Raw genomic sequence first — 15,628 nt, forward strand, 5'->3', positions numbered from 1 at the left:
ATTTCTTACGTTCAAATTCTTGCTCTACCTATTACTGGGTTTATAATTTTTGTAAAATTATAAACACTCTGTAAGTGTTAGTTTGTGTATTTGTTAAATGGAAATAATGCCAATTTTATGTGGTTAATGTAAGGATTAGATGGCACAATTCATTTAAAATCAGGGCATAAGGCCTATAATAAAGAACACTCCAAACATGTTTACTATTATTTTTGCAGTGGTAATGGCATACGGTTTTCTATCCAGTAGCCAATCTGACATTGAACAGCAGGAAGATACTTTTAAAAAGTGAATATTTAAGAGTTTAAATCTCTAAATGATTCCCATCTGAGTCGTGATATATTAAAAACTGATTTGTTACCACTTTTCTTAAAGGTTTAATTTGGAAAATTGGAATGAGAACAAATCCAACCACTAAATATTAAAGAGAAAAAAAAGATTTCAAGAAATGGAGTAGAAATGACTTCAGTTAGAATTCTTGCCTTGGCCAATAATTAGGGCAAGATGTTTTGCCCCAATGACAGTGATTAAAAGTATATCCTTTTTTGCCCTGAATATTAAACATGTTAGGATATGCATTTTACTTTAATGTGAATTTCTCCCTCCTTGTTTTCTAAGGATATCATGTCAGTGGTATTTTTATTTGCTAGTGTATTGTACTAATGTTTGGTCAGAAATCATAAGGGACTGCTGTGAAGCATCTTTCCTGTTGTCCTTAATATTTATGGAGCCTTAACATTTATGGAGAGTGTATCTTATGTACATCTCTGACCCCATCATCTATTTTTTTTCCACTCTCCTTTATGAAAATTCACTACCGCTATTAAAGCCTTGTCTCCTTGGTGAGGTGTGTGTCTTGTGACTGTGCTGGTGAATTTCGCCTTCTTTTGACCCCTCCCAATCAACGGATACCGACAGTGAAATTCCTACTCAGGCGTTGAGATGTTCATCTGAATTGAAGTTTGATGTTCACCCATCACTTCCCTGAAGGCACTGACAGCCTCAGACTTTCATCTGCCAGCTCACCCTTCCTCCTAGCAGACACAAGCAGATTAACATATCCCCAAGAGGCTGATGTCTTTAGTTGCTGAAGCCACTCGATTCTTATTACCTGACAGTGTTCTGTAGTGAGACATTTATTTTCAAGTGCTACCTGCTAGGATATCTTCATGAGATACATGTGTCATTTTTGATGGGGGGCCCCAAAGGGGAAAACAGCTCCAGGCTTCTCAGGTTTGCCTGGAGCTGTCAAGATTTACCCAGTGTAAATCTTGGTGGTGGCCCTTCTCCCGCTTTAGATTCCAAGTTCAGACCCAGTTTACTCTATTAAAAAGTAATGTAAACTATAGGAAGTGATATAGCAGTAGTTGGGTACAGTCATTGGGGAACTCAAACAATGTGAAGTTGTGGTCCTGAATGATATAATGTGGCTGTCTACACAGACTTAAATCTCAGGATAATTGTCCTTCTTCATTTCTTTGTGACAAGAGTCTTGGCCTCAGCAGCAGAGCGTGTCACTCTGGCAACTTCTGCCACTTCGTTGTGGTGATTGTGAGTTGATGCTTGACACTGATGAGGTCTAATTTCCCAGTGGACTTTGGGAAGGGTCTGACAGTGGTGTGGATCACTGTTCTTGCATACAGGAGCTATTTATATCATTTTCCTCTGTGTTCAAAGAGGATACTATGGGCAGAAGTTGCTATCTGTTTCTTTGTGTCTGTGTATGTGTGTGTGCGCGTGCATGTGCATGCCTGTGTGTGTATCTAAAAATGTTGATATGCATTTTAAGTAATCTCTGTCTTTTTTCTTTTTTGAGTCAGAGTCTTGCTCTGTTGCCCAGGCTGGAGTACAGTGGCACAATTATAGCTCACTACAGCCTCGAATTCCTGGACTCAGGCAATCCTCCCACCTCAGCCTCCTAAGCAGCTAGGACTACAGATGTGCAACACCACACCTGGCTAATTTTTAATTTTTGTAGAGATGGAGTCTCACTATGTTGTCTGATTGGCCTCAAACTCCTGACCTTAAGCAATCCTCATGGCTCAGCCTCCCAAAACACTGGGACTACAGGTGTGAGACACAGTGCCTGGCCTACTAGTCTCTTTTATCTTATCCCAGAAATATATATCATATTAGTATCTGGCAACAGTGGGACAGGATAGGCCAAGAGGACTGGAATGGGGCTGGGAAATGAGCTAGCAGGTGAAAATCAGTTCTGCTGCTCTAAAGCAACTTCAGTTAACAGAGCATTTTTATTTGATTTGCAAACATTCCTATGATACAAAAGACTATAAGATGCTGTGATCAATTCCACATTTCAAATGAGGAAAATAAAAATTACAGATATTTGGTCATGTATTCTAGAGATCTGATGAAACCTGGACACCAGCTTTCTCTGGTTTCAATATTCGTGGAATGAACTACTTCGCCCTCAAAGATCTTACAGTTCAGTGGGAGGATTAAATAACTATGAAAATGTAAACAACAACAACAACAAAAACAAAAACTATGCTGTTATAGGTGCAAGAGTAGAACTATGTAGAAGGTTTAGTAGAAGAATAGAAGAAACAAGAAGAAAGATGTAATAATTCAACTGAGATTGGGGGAGGTGGTGACCTAGATAGATTCAAATAACCAAATACTCATTTGGAAATTTCTTTGATATGAAAGAGAACTGTTGGCATTCGACAAACTTCATTAAACCATACTCCAATATAAAAAATTGCTTTGGTTAAAGACCAATGAAGAAGCTTTATTTAAACTTATTGTAATAAACTTTGTGAGAGCTTTCCTATAATGATTGAGTGTAATTGTTGCAATGGACTGTGAGGCATTATGATGGATTCTAACAAAAATGAGAATTTGCACATCCATTATGACTTTCAAGTATGATGAATGTTTAAACTACATAGAAATGGGGCAGTCAATTGAAAGAAGATTGCCAGGCAGCATTACAGATGTTCGTGGCTTAGGAATTTGATATAAGCAGTGAAGAAGCCGATTCCAGCCAGACAGAGAGTAAGCTGAGCTGGTGAACACTCCCCTATTTTTATGTTTGAAATATCTGACTACCCAGAGGAAAGCATAGATTTTAATACTGTGGTGATAGAAAAGCAATATTTTAATGGATTTTGGGTCTGATTCATCTGTAGTAGATGGGTAAGAAGTATGATCAAATGTAGCATAGCTGACACATTGCTTTTCAGAAGCCAGATCTTATTCAGAAGACCTTCTGAAGATCTCTGAGAGAAGTGGAGAATTGTATTCCTGGTGTATATTACATGGTTGCATCTGCTTACTCAATAGGGCTGCTCTCTATTTCAAAGACATCTGTTTTTATCAGGAGGTACTCACTTCAGCAGGTGGAGAAACTACCAAATTGAAACTGATGGTGTAAACAGGTAGCAGGGTGGCAGGACTTAGGAAGTGTTGATGGAGTATCTAAGAATCAGAGAGAGACCCTGTGATTTTTTTTATGTGATGTAAATATTGTTATGATCAGTGAGATTTAGACTAAGAGCTTCAAAGTGAAGGTCTCATCATAAGGCTCTGCAAACATCTGAAAGTCAATCACAAACCAGGTGCTTATTATTCATGAAGTTAAAAACTTCATATATATAATTCCTTCAGCTACAATGGGGTTTCCCCCAAAACTATGAATCTCTCTGAGCTTTCCCTCCACTTATGTCCATCTGTCTCCCTGTCATCCAGTCTCAAAGGCTCAAAGATTTCTGTTGCTCCCGCATTTTGAGAAAGTTGCAAATGGGTTCTTTCTCCCTAACATGTTGAACCCCCGTTTCCCATTCCGATATCACTTCTGTTGTTCAGATCCCCAGCACCCTTCATTTGTGAGACTATAATAGTCTTCTCTGTAAACTCCATGCCTCATTGCCTCTATTGTCAGCCTTTCATATAAACCAGTATAGGTTAGTTAACCTTCCTAACATGGAAACTCGTATGGCTTCGTTTTTGTGCTTATAACAAACAAACAAAAAAAAGACAAACAAAAAAACTAAAATTTCTACTGAAGAACCTCAAAAAAGCTCCAAATACCATTCTAACTTTGTTTTACAATAGTTTTTTATATGCCATAGACAATAGCACTTAGCAAAGTACTCTTTCTGACGTTTACTTGGCTCTTACTTTAATACGATTTCATTTCCTCTTGTACTGTAGATTATCTTTGGGCCCAACCTTCACATGGACCAATACCACATATTAATAAATGCTCACATCAAGAACTGCATATTCTAAGTGGCACTGGGAAATGGGAGATTTACTTTGGATATGGAATAGGTTTTCATGATAAAGAGTTCAAGTCCTGATACTGCTGCTTCCTAGCTGTGTAACCTTGAACAAGCTACTTTGCCTCTCTGTGCCTATTTATATTACTGATCCATAAAACAGAGAAAACAAAAGTAGTTTTCTCATATCGTTATGAAGACTAAGCTAGTTTGTATATGTAAAGTGCTTTGAACAATGCACATAGTAAGACAGGTTAAGCACTATATTAGTATATTAAAGTTCTCTAGAGGGACAGAACTAATAGAATACACACAAACACACACACACACACACACACATACATATATATATATACTCACCTTTATATATATATATATAATATATAATTACATATATATATATATAAAAGGGGAGTTTATTAAGGAGTATTAATTCACATGATCACAAGGTCCAACAATAGGCTGTCTGCAAGCTGAGGTGCAAGGAAGCCTGTCCGAGTCCCAAAGATGAAGAACTTGGAGTTCGATGTCAAGAGCAGGAAGCATCCAGCACAGGAGAAAGATGTGGGCTGGGAGGCTAAGCCAGTCTAGTCTTCCCGGTCTTCTGCCTGCTTTTATCCTAGCCACACTGACAGTTGATTAGATTGTGCCCATCCGGATTAAGGGTGGGTCTTCTTTCCCAGCCCACTGACTCAAATGTTAATCTTTGGCAACACCTTCACAGACACACCCAGGTTCAGCAATGTGCATCTTTCAATCCAATTAAGTTGACACTCAGTATTAACCATCACGGTTAGCATAATGATTACTGTAGAATTGGAGCACTTTCAAATTTTCTTTGGGATACTCCACGGATAACCATTTATTCCTTTTTAAACACCATGCTCTTCCTTACAGATGAAAGTGAAGGAATAAGCAAAAATTAAAATAATGCATAGCATGACCATTACTACTGTCATAATTTTTAACTAAATTTTTTGAAACTACTGGATATAGTGATTCATGCCTGAAACCTCAGTACTTTGGGAGGCTCAGGCAGGAATATTACTAGAGTCCAGGAGTTGGACACTAGCCTGGGCAACATAGTGAGACACGGTCTCTATAAAAAAATTTAAAAAAAAATAGCCAGTGTGCTAGCATGTTCCTGTACTCCCAGCTGTTCGGGAGGTTGAGGCGAGAGGATCGCTTGAGCCAAGGAAGTCAAGGCTTCAGTGAGCTGTGATCATGCCACTGCACTCCAGCCTGGACTACAGAATGAGACTCTGTCTCAAGGGAAAAAAAAGTAAAAAAAAAAAAAGAAAGAAGGAAGGAAGGGAGGGAGGGAAAAAGAGAAAGAAAGAGGCAAAGAAAGAAAGAAAGAAGAAGGAAGGAAAGAAAGAGAAAGGAAGGAAGGAAGGAAAGAAAGAAAGAAAGAAAAGAAAGAAAAGCTATTTTATGAGCTCTAGTTCTCCCAGCCCTTATTCAGGATTTGTAATGTCAGTAAACGATAGGATCTGACTTATATTAGTTGGTTCATCCATTCATACAAGCATTTATTAAACTTGCATTGAATACTATATTAGTTTTCCATTGCTGCTTTAGCAAACTGCCACAAATTGAGTTGCTTGAAACAACACAAATTTACTATCTTACAGTTCTGGAGGTCAGAAAACTGCATAGGTCTTAGGGTTAAAATTAAGGTGTCAGCAAGACTGCATTAATTTTAAAGGCTCTAGGGAAGAACGTGTTTCCCTGCCTTTTCCAGCTTCTAGAGGCTGCCCATTTACCTTGGCTTATGAAAAGCCAAAGCCAGCAATGACTAATTCGAGTCTTTCTCACATCATATCACTCTGACATGACTCTTCTGTTCCCCTCTTCTATATATAAAGAACCCTTGTGATTGTTTGGGATAATACAGGATAATCTCCTTATTTTATGGTCAGCTGATTAGCAACGTTAATTTCATGTGCAACCTTAATTCCTCTTTTCTATGAAGAGGTTATAGGGAATAAAATATCCACATCTTTGGGTAGCCATTATTCTGCCTATCACACATAATTACCAGAAATCCTCCTTTCATAACGAGTGAAAAACTAGAAGAGAGAGAGACCATGGTGCAATCATATTTTAAACTAGAAGAAAACTGAAGGATCAGGAAAATCCTCTCAATTCACAGGATATTTCTCTCCTTTTGATGGATATCGTCTTCAGTTTATTTCTTATGCTGAATGGTTTTGTAGATCTCCACTCCATGCCTAATATTATGTATACTCAGCAAATAAATATAACTTCACAGAGTGTCCAATGCACACTCGGGATATCTCAGATGTTAGTGTAGATGAAAGAGAAAATAGGAACTGTTATGATATGAGGGAGAAAAAATAGCATCTGAATCAGAGAAGTATAGAAAGACTAAATGTTACAGGATGAAAACTGATATTAATCAAAAGCTACAATGTAATATGTATCCAGAAAATATTATTTTTAGCCTTTAATTTTCTCTCTTTCAATAATGTGTTGTAAGAAATTGTAGGAGATTTTATATCCACATATTATGCCTCTGTCCTCCTTTTTTTTCTTCCCAGATATGAATGAATGCTTCGGTTTCCATAGCATACCTTATTAAAAATTTCTTTGGAAAAAGTACAGTGTATTCAGAAACTTTCAGACATATCTTCTGCCTATGAAATGAGGATAGCAGTATTTGTATCTCTTCTCTTTAGAAGACATGAGGATGGATGGCAAAAATCACTTGTAAAATACTTTAGATGTCTTGGAAAAGAAGCCCATCGAAATGGAAATTATTATCATCGGAAGAGTCATAACAGTCTTCCAACTGTCATTGTTAGAGTGGAAAATGGTGATTCATTCTACTTTCCTTCTCCTTTGTCCCAGTGGATGAAAATCAGCTTATTAGTTGCTTAGTGTAACTGACAGTCTCTCCTATAAAAACCCATTTCCAATTCACATTTCACTGAAATTTTAATCCAGTGAATTCTATTTTCTCCCTGTATTGCCAATTCAAGGACATTTTTTTGATGACTGTGGTCACTGCCTTCTAGTTGTCCTTCAGAAGGTGGGATTATTTTAAGAAAAGGCTGAGCAGAGCCTTCTCGTGGACATTCCAGTCCTGTGCCTTTTTAGAAGTAAAGGAAGAAGTGTCCTGATCTGGAGATCTAGAGCACTTATGGTCCCGAAAAACACCCATCCATATTAGGGCTAGGCAGAGAGGAGGAGTGTCATCCTATTTGAGGTATGGCCATCTCTCAGTCACTAATTCATCATTTGTATAGATTAATTCCAAATTTTGGAGTCATCGATGTAAGAAGGAGGTATTAAGCTCCTTGTTAAAATACAAAATTGTCACTAAGGAAAGTCATACCTTTTATGCTGGCATGGTGCCTTTAGGGAGAGAAACAATTGCCCAGAGTAATGGTTAGGGGTTGCCTCACACATTTTCATATAGTTCACTGTGACATGGGGTAACATCTAAAATTCCCTGAGATTTCAGAGGATTCAGAAGTGTCTGAGAGCAAGCCACCAAGCCTGGAAAGTCCTCAGTGTTAGGGTAAAAAGGACAGAGAATGAAATGTGGGCCTGGTGCTTGGGAAGTAGAGAGGAACATAGACATTTCATGTGCAAGCGATTGAAATAGAGGCAGAGAACCAATAGGGATTTCTCTTTTGTAAAATGAGGAATCACAGTATACACCTCATTGCAATGGTGTGAAAATGAAAAGAATTAACATGGAAGTTATTTATAATAGTAACTGAAACATAATAAATGTTCAGTAAACATCAGTTAATAGTATAATTTTATTCTGTTCATTGTTATTGCTGTTGTATTCTTACATCTCAGAAGAATTCAACATCGAAAAGATCATACTTCAGTGGTAATTCTCTTCCAACCAGTGCCCTCAGAGCTTCTGTCATTCCAGGAGAGAAGGGAAGGAGAAGGGGGAAGGAGGAAACTTTCTGTAATCCATGAGATTTTACCTTGGAGAAACTGCTATTAAACAGAAATGCCTGTAATCCCAGCCACTTGGGAGGGTGAGGCAGGAGAATCCCTTGAACCTGGGAGGCAGAGGTTGCAGTGAGCCTAGATGGCACCACTCCACTCCAGCCTGGGGACAGAGAAAGACTCTGTCTCAAAAACCAAAAGAAAAACAAAAACAAACAAATAAAAAACAGATATGACTGCATTTACTTTAAATTGATAAGATTATATTTTATGTCATTAGCAGAATTGTTGGCTTGGATAGTTTTATTCCACTTTTGTAAACCTTACTATTATTTTTGCCAAGGCAGTCCCTATTGAATGTTTATTGTTATTATTCCTTATTTGTTATTATTATTAGATGTCCAAAATTTTATATTTAATTTCCTTGGGGAAATGATGCCTACTGAATATCAATCTCCTGGCACACAGTGACCTGCATGAAGAAAGGAAAGAAGGAAGGAGGGAGAAATAGAGAAAAGGAATGGTGGAAGACAGATGGAAAAAAAAATACTGCCTAACGATATATTACTTTACCTGGGAGCTATATACTGGTATAAATACTGAGAATACTAAATATTTGGACATTGCAGTATGTGGTATACACTTTTTACTTGCAACTGGAAAATCAAAGTGAATTGCTCAAGCTCTCACAGCTAGTTAGAAGCAGAAATATGACTTCAATTCTGGCCTCTTTCAGGGAAAGACCCATGCTACTCAACATGATGTTATACAACACAATGTTCTCCACCAATTCCAATAGTAATAGTTGATGTAACCCCTCACATTTTCTCACTTCAAAGGCAAGGCAAAGATTTCTGGAGACATTTGAATGGGTGTTCTTGTAAACTGCTCAATACTTTGAAAAAGTTATCCACTGTTTCAGTTTCCACATTATCTGTGATATTCTTAATTTGGTAGAAAATCTTCATTTAAATCAGTCAAATGCATCATTATTTCCTACTATGGTCTGTATTTTTTGTTTTGTATGAAAAATCCTTCTCCACTCCATGGTCATAAAGACATTCTTCTCCAGTTTCTTTCCATAATGTGTAATTTTACTCTTAAAAGTTTAAATCTTTTTAACGATCTTTTAAAAATCTTTTTATGACTCAACTGTCTTTACGTTGTGGGAAAGACAGGTTATTTTGCCCCCACAAGGAATAAATTTTTTCCAATGCCATTTATGAAATGATTCATCTTTTATACACTGATTTTGATGTGACTTAACCTATGCACTAATATTAATGTCATCCATACTTCTTAAATTTGCTCTGCTGATTCATTTACAAGTTCCCCTAAGGATTTAATTATGATGATTTTTAAATACCAAAATATCTGAATATTGAAGTCAATTCCCATACCCTCACTTTTTGCTTTTCTCTTTCTGAATTGTCTTCACCCTCTTTAATTCTGTCTTATATGTTTTAGAATAAACTTGTCAAGTGCTCTTTGTTTCAGTCATGCTAGAGAAATTGCATTGAATTAGTATATGGATTTGGGTAGAATTAATATCTCAATATATTTATTCCATTTATTTTTTTGGTCCAGTCTTCCTTATGTTCTTCAGTAGTGTTAACATGTTAGGCCTAAAGTTATTTTACATTTCACTAGGGTTAAATTCTAGATACATTATAAATTTTTGATCATAGATGATTTTTTAATATATAGATTATCGTGAGTAACATACAGAAATCTTGCCAAATTTACTAGTTAGAATTCCCCTTCTGATTATTATAATTTTATTTTGTTGAGTTTTATAGGTACACAGTTATTTTATTTGAATATATTTTCTTTCTTTGCAACCATTACATATTTTATTTCCTTTGCATGTCCTATAATGTTGCACAGTATCTATATTGAATAGTGGCATTGATAGCAGGCATCCTATTTCAATGCAATTTTAAAAGTAATCACATCTTTTATTTGTCTTCATCAATTCTATTCAGGAAAGTTTATGTTAGATATTTTACTAATACTAAGGAGGTTTTATTCTACTCCTATTGTGTCTGGAGTTGGTTCCTTCTGGTGGTTTGTAAAATGCACCAATCAGTGCTCTCTAAAAATGTACCAATCAGCTCTCTGTAGCTAGCTAGAGGTTTGTAAAATTGACCAATCAGCATTCTGTAACATGGACCAATCAGCACCCTGTAAAATGGACCAATCAGCATTGGTCTCCCTGACTTCAAGAATGAAGTCGTAGACCTTTGAGGTCAGTGTTACAGCTCTTAAAGGTGGCACAGACCCAAAGAGTGAGCAGCAGCAAGATTTATTGTGAAGAGCAAAAGAGCAAAACTTCCAGAGCATGGAAGGGGACCCCAGCAGGTTGAGGCTGCTAGCTGTGGTGGCCCGCTTTTATTCCCTTATTTCTCCCCAACCATGTCCTGCTGATTGGTTGGCTTTACAGAGTGCTGATTGGTCCATTTTACAGAGTGCTGATTGGTCCATTTTACAGGGGGCTGATTGGTCCATTTTACAGAGTGCTGATTGGTCCATTTACAGAGTGCTGATTGGTCAATTTTACAAACCTCTAGCTAGCTACAGAGAGCTGATTGGTACGTTTTTACAGAGCACTGATTGGTGCATTTTACAAACCTCTAGCTAGCCACAGAGCACTGATTGGTATGTTTTACAATCCCTAGCTACAGAGTGCTGATTGGTGCATTTTACAATCCTCTTGTAAGACAGAAAAGTTCTCCAAGTCCCCACCTGACCCAGAAGTCCAGCTGGCTTCACCTCTCACTATTAAGCATCACAAGTGATGTTAGAATCTATCAACAAGCTTTTTTGTGACTACTAACAAGATTTTTTTTCCCCTCATATATGATCCTTTATATTCCTGGGATATCCCTTATTTTATTTTTTATAATAATGTGCCATTATTAAGTATTGTTTATGAAACTTGGTTACTTAACATTTTATTTAGAAATTTATGTCTATATACATAAGTGAGAAAATATTGTCTTTTTAAAATTCTATCTTTAGCCCTTTCTTTGAATCAATGTTAGATTAGATGCCTCCTCCCCAAAAAATGTGTATGAAATCTGCTATTTGTTCTTGAAGTTTTGGTAAATCTTACCATTAAGATCAAGATTTCTAACACCTTTTGGTTGAGGTAGTTTTTTTCTTACCTTTCCAATTTATTTTTAACGAGAATTGATCTCATTAAATGTTCTCTCCCTTGAGAAAATTATGACATAGTATATTTTTCAGAAACTGATTAATATTTTCTAGAATATTACACTTATAGGCATGTGGTTTATTCTTCACCCACTTTCTAAGAAGAAATTCAATCTCCTGCCCTCTTCAAAACAATTTCTCAGTTTACTTTAGCTAAACCAGATATTTCTCCTTCTCTCCCACCCCCAATATTTCTAAATATGATAGAGACTGTGTGGCATAATTTATCATTTCATTTTATGCAAAATATGATTTTAGAAATAGGTCAATTAGTGGAAGATTGCATCAACTGCAGATAGACTTCTAAAAAGCAGTTTCACATTTTCTACTGCCTTGAAACTATGATTTTAAGCATCTACATATAGGTGAACTACTTTAATTATTGACACTTACTTACGTCAATGTTTCTATATGCACCTTCCTCTTACAGTTTCCTCACCTTTTCTCTTTTGGTTGAAGTTTTTTGTTGTTGTTATATGTTTGCTTGCTTTTCTCTACTCTTGCTTAAAAACCTCTTAACATAAACTTTTGATACTTCCCAAATATTCTTCTGGTTTTGCCATTTCTGTCCTTCTGGTAGGCTGCAAATTGCCTGGCTGTATCTGAAGGCTTTTTTTCTGGAACTCTGAGAGGCAACTTCTGTCTGACCAGAAGTGCCCAAAAATTAACCCCCTCACCAGCAACCTTCAACCATTGACTCTTTGTAGTAGGTGTAAATATAACCTAGCTCCATTGTATTTTGGGTGAGACAATTTTGGAACATATTTTCCTGAGTTTCCCACCAGAACTATGATCTAGTCACTTCCTGAATTTACTAACTTTTTTCCCATGCATCATTTTCCATTCTGGCACCTTCCAAATAAACTTTGTGTACTTGAATTCTTATTCAGGGCTCATTTCTGGAAAAATCCAACCTAATACAAAGATCAACTTCCTATGTCTAAATATCAAAGACCAGTATAACTTTTAGAGTCAAAATTAAAATACATATTTTTCTTCAAGCTTTTCTACTGTCATCTAAATCACTTTAGAATCTCCTTTCAGATTCCCTAAAGTACAGCTTGCTTTTACTGCATAATTTATTATGTCATAATAATAATACTGATTTGAATTGTATAATGCTGTATGTTTTGTCAGAGTGCTTTGAGCTATAGAATCTAGTAACCCGTATCTTTTGACTTACTATTTTTTCAGTATATAGGCTCTCTTTATCCACTGATGCTTTAAAGTCCTTGATAGCAAGCAAATATAGAAAGAATTGTGCTATACCCTGATGGCTGACCATTGAATATGGAAATGAATCAATTCAAATGAAATTAAACTATATTCGTTGCACAACAACAATTAAGGAACATAATTTTATTACAAAATTCCTATCAGAAAGTTACGTACCATTACTCTTTTCAACTCCAGAGCATATTTTGTCCCCACATATCATGTTTCCCTTTGCCAGAATTTCTTATATTTTTAGTTTTTGCATGTATTTTTACAGACAGAAAAAAATAGAAATATCAAGGATAAAAGGTGGTTCTCGTATGTAGCTTTTTTGAGGGAGACTTCATATTTACTTTTGTGGCTCATTTAATATTCAGTTCTGTACATGTTTTCTTTCTGCCCAAAAGTCTTACCTTTGTCACTCCAAGATTCCTTGACTCCTAGTAATCTTATTCTAAACCATCTAATTTGCCAAGACCTGTGTGTGGTAAAAAATAGGGAATTTGGCAATTCAAGGAATAATTGCTAATGACATAGAGTGAGAGGTTAATAATAGAAGGAGCATAGAGTTCATATTATGGCAAAAAACTGAGTTGTTAGATGGTAAAATTGGAAAGAATATCTAATGTGTTTTATGTCCCTTACTGCGTTTCTTGTCAACAGATGACAAACTGGACATGAACATCTGTATTAGCCTGTTTCCATGCTGCTAATAAAGACATACCTGAGACTGGGCAATTTATAAAGGAAAGAGGTTTAATGGCTCTTAAAGCCAATGGCTGGGAAGGCCTCACAATCATGGTTGAAGGCGAATGAGGAGTAAAGTCACATCTTACATGGTAGCAGGCAAGAGAGCATATGCAGGGAAAATTTCCTTTATAAAACCATCAGATCTCAAGAGACTCACTCACTATCATGAGAACAGCACGAGAAAAACCCACCCCCATGATTCAATTACCTCCTACCAAGTACCTTCTCCAACACATGGGCATTTTTACAATTCAAGGTGAGATATGGGTGAGGACACAGAGCCAAACCGTATCAACATCTGTGTCTCAGTATGAGAATGCATTTCAAGTTAGTAAAGATTAAGCATTTAACTTGCAAGTGTTTCTTTTATACAGAATGAAAAAAATGGAATACAATTGGTAAAATCAATTATTTTTGCAGGTAGAAATGTTGAAATTATTAACTCTGGGCAAGAACTACCTCACTTTGGAAATTTCTCTTTTTCCATCAAGTAAACCTGATGGCTAGTGTTGCAACATTGTGAATCATGTGTGAGGATAGCATTGAGGCTGCCAAAATACCACTGGACATGGGATAATATAACAATGTGTTGGATATTAAAGATCTAGAAGCAACTCTTAATCCAGTTTCCAATAACCAGTCCCATGAGACATCCAATCCTTCACCTGAACCAGTTAAAAAAAAATGAAGAATGTCAACAGTAGTAATATTGAGATGTATTAACTGTAAAATGTTCTGGTGCACATAATGACAGTCATAGCACTAATAGCGCTTTGCAATTAAATAGCACTTATCTTTCTAGGAGTTCAAAGTGCTTCCCAATACAATATTGCACAACCTTGTGATGTGAAGAGGGGAAAAGCTTCCTCAAAATTCATGGAGAAGGAAAAGCGTTTTATGCCACTAGATATGGTTTCCTCTCAAAAATGACAAGAAATTCCTCACTGATCAGACTCTCTGCCCATTTAGCAAAGATTTGCCTCTAACAGAGAGCACAGGGAGTAAAATGTAAAGTAAAGTAAAATGCAAATGTAAAGTAAAGTAAAATGTGAAGCTAGTTATCTTAGCTTCAAAGCTTCCAGCAGTCTATTGCTGGGTCTGCACTAAGTTCCTGAGTAATCAAGTCTGCTTTTCTGTCATTGTTTTCTATCTTTAAAATAAAGATAGCACACACTATGTATGTGTGCAGGTACCATGGTTCGGCTGAAGAGTTCGTTTGTTTTTCTTTTAAACTGGCTTGTCATTCCTCTTTTAGGACATTTATGTATATAGGGTTTATGTTATTCACAAGGCTTTCAATTTTACAAAATAATGTCACTTAGCTAGCACTCTTGCCAGAACACTACAAATCTCTGCCTTGCCAACCTCACTGGGGTGTTTCATCAAATACCACTTATGATTGAAAGCACTTCGAAAAGTATAGAGCATTAGATAAATGAGAGTTATTGTTATAATTTAATTTCTCTTTATCACCCATTATAGAGTCATGATCTGTGAATTTATTGTATAGATGGGATAATAAACCAGAGATTGGTGGCATTGGAAAAGAAAAAAACATTTCCAAAATGAAAGCCCTCTATAAATTGACTCTTCCCTGAAATATTTCTATTTCTCTTGAAAAATCTCTCCTATCTCACTGTGTGTGAACTTTTCAACATGTAAATTCACACCCAGCTGAGGCTTTTATATTTACTAATGGGGATGAAGCAGACACAACTCTGGTGGAAGACAATTTGCCTCACCAGTGTCATAATGGGTACTTCTAATCTAAATCTTGAAACAACAATTCTTGTTTCTATTCTGGCTTTATCACTATCTACCCATGTGGTTCCAGCAAGTCATTAAACCTTTCAGGTAACTTGATGACCTCTTCCAGAAAACAGAATTATTAACACCATAAAAGGCAGTTATGATAAATAAACTATGAAAATAATTGGCTGAATAGAAATAACTAGGGACAAATACCTGATGGTTCTCTTGATTTTCAAGTTGTTTGCTAACCAACAAACACTTGTGTAGATTTGCTATGTTGAAACCAAACAACTAGCTTACTTAATTATATCTAGGTCTAATACAGGCATGGCTAGAGTTTAAGTGGGCAATTTCAAAATCAATCCCAGGTAGCATTTTAGAATGGTCTACAGTGTTTTAAGTATTCATTATCCCTGAGCATTTGCCTGGGTCTATACAAAGCAAACATTTCACAGCAGTAGAAAATATATATGGAAGAATTGTGAAAGCAATTTTAATCTGTAAGGGAGTTG

The sequence above is a fragment of the Gorilla gorilla genome, chromosome 17 (assembly GCF_029281585.2).
Source record: "Gorilla gorilla gorilla isolate KB3781 chromosome 17, NHGRI_mGorGor1-v2.1_pri, whole genome shotgun sequence".
NCBI lineage: Eukaryota > Metazoa > Chordata > Mammalia > Primates > Hominidae > Gorilla > Gorilla gorilla.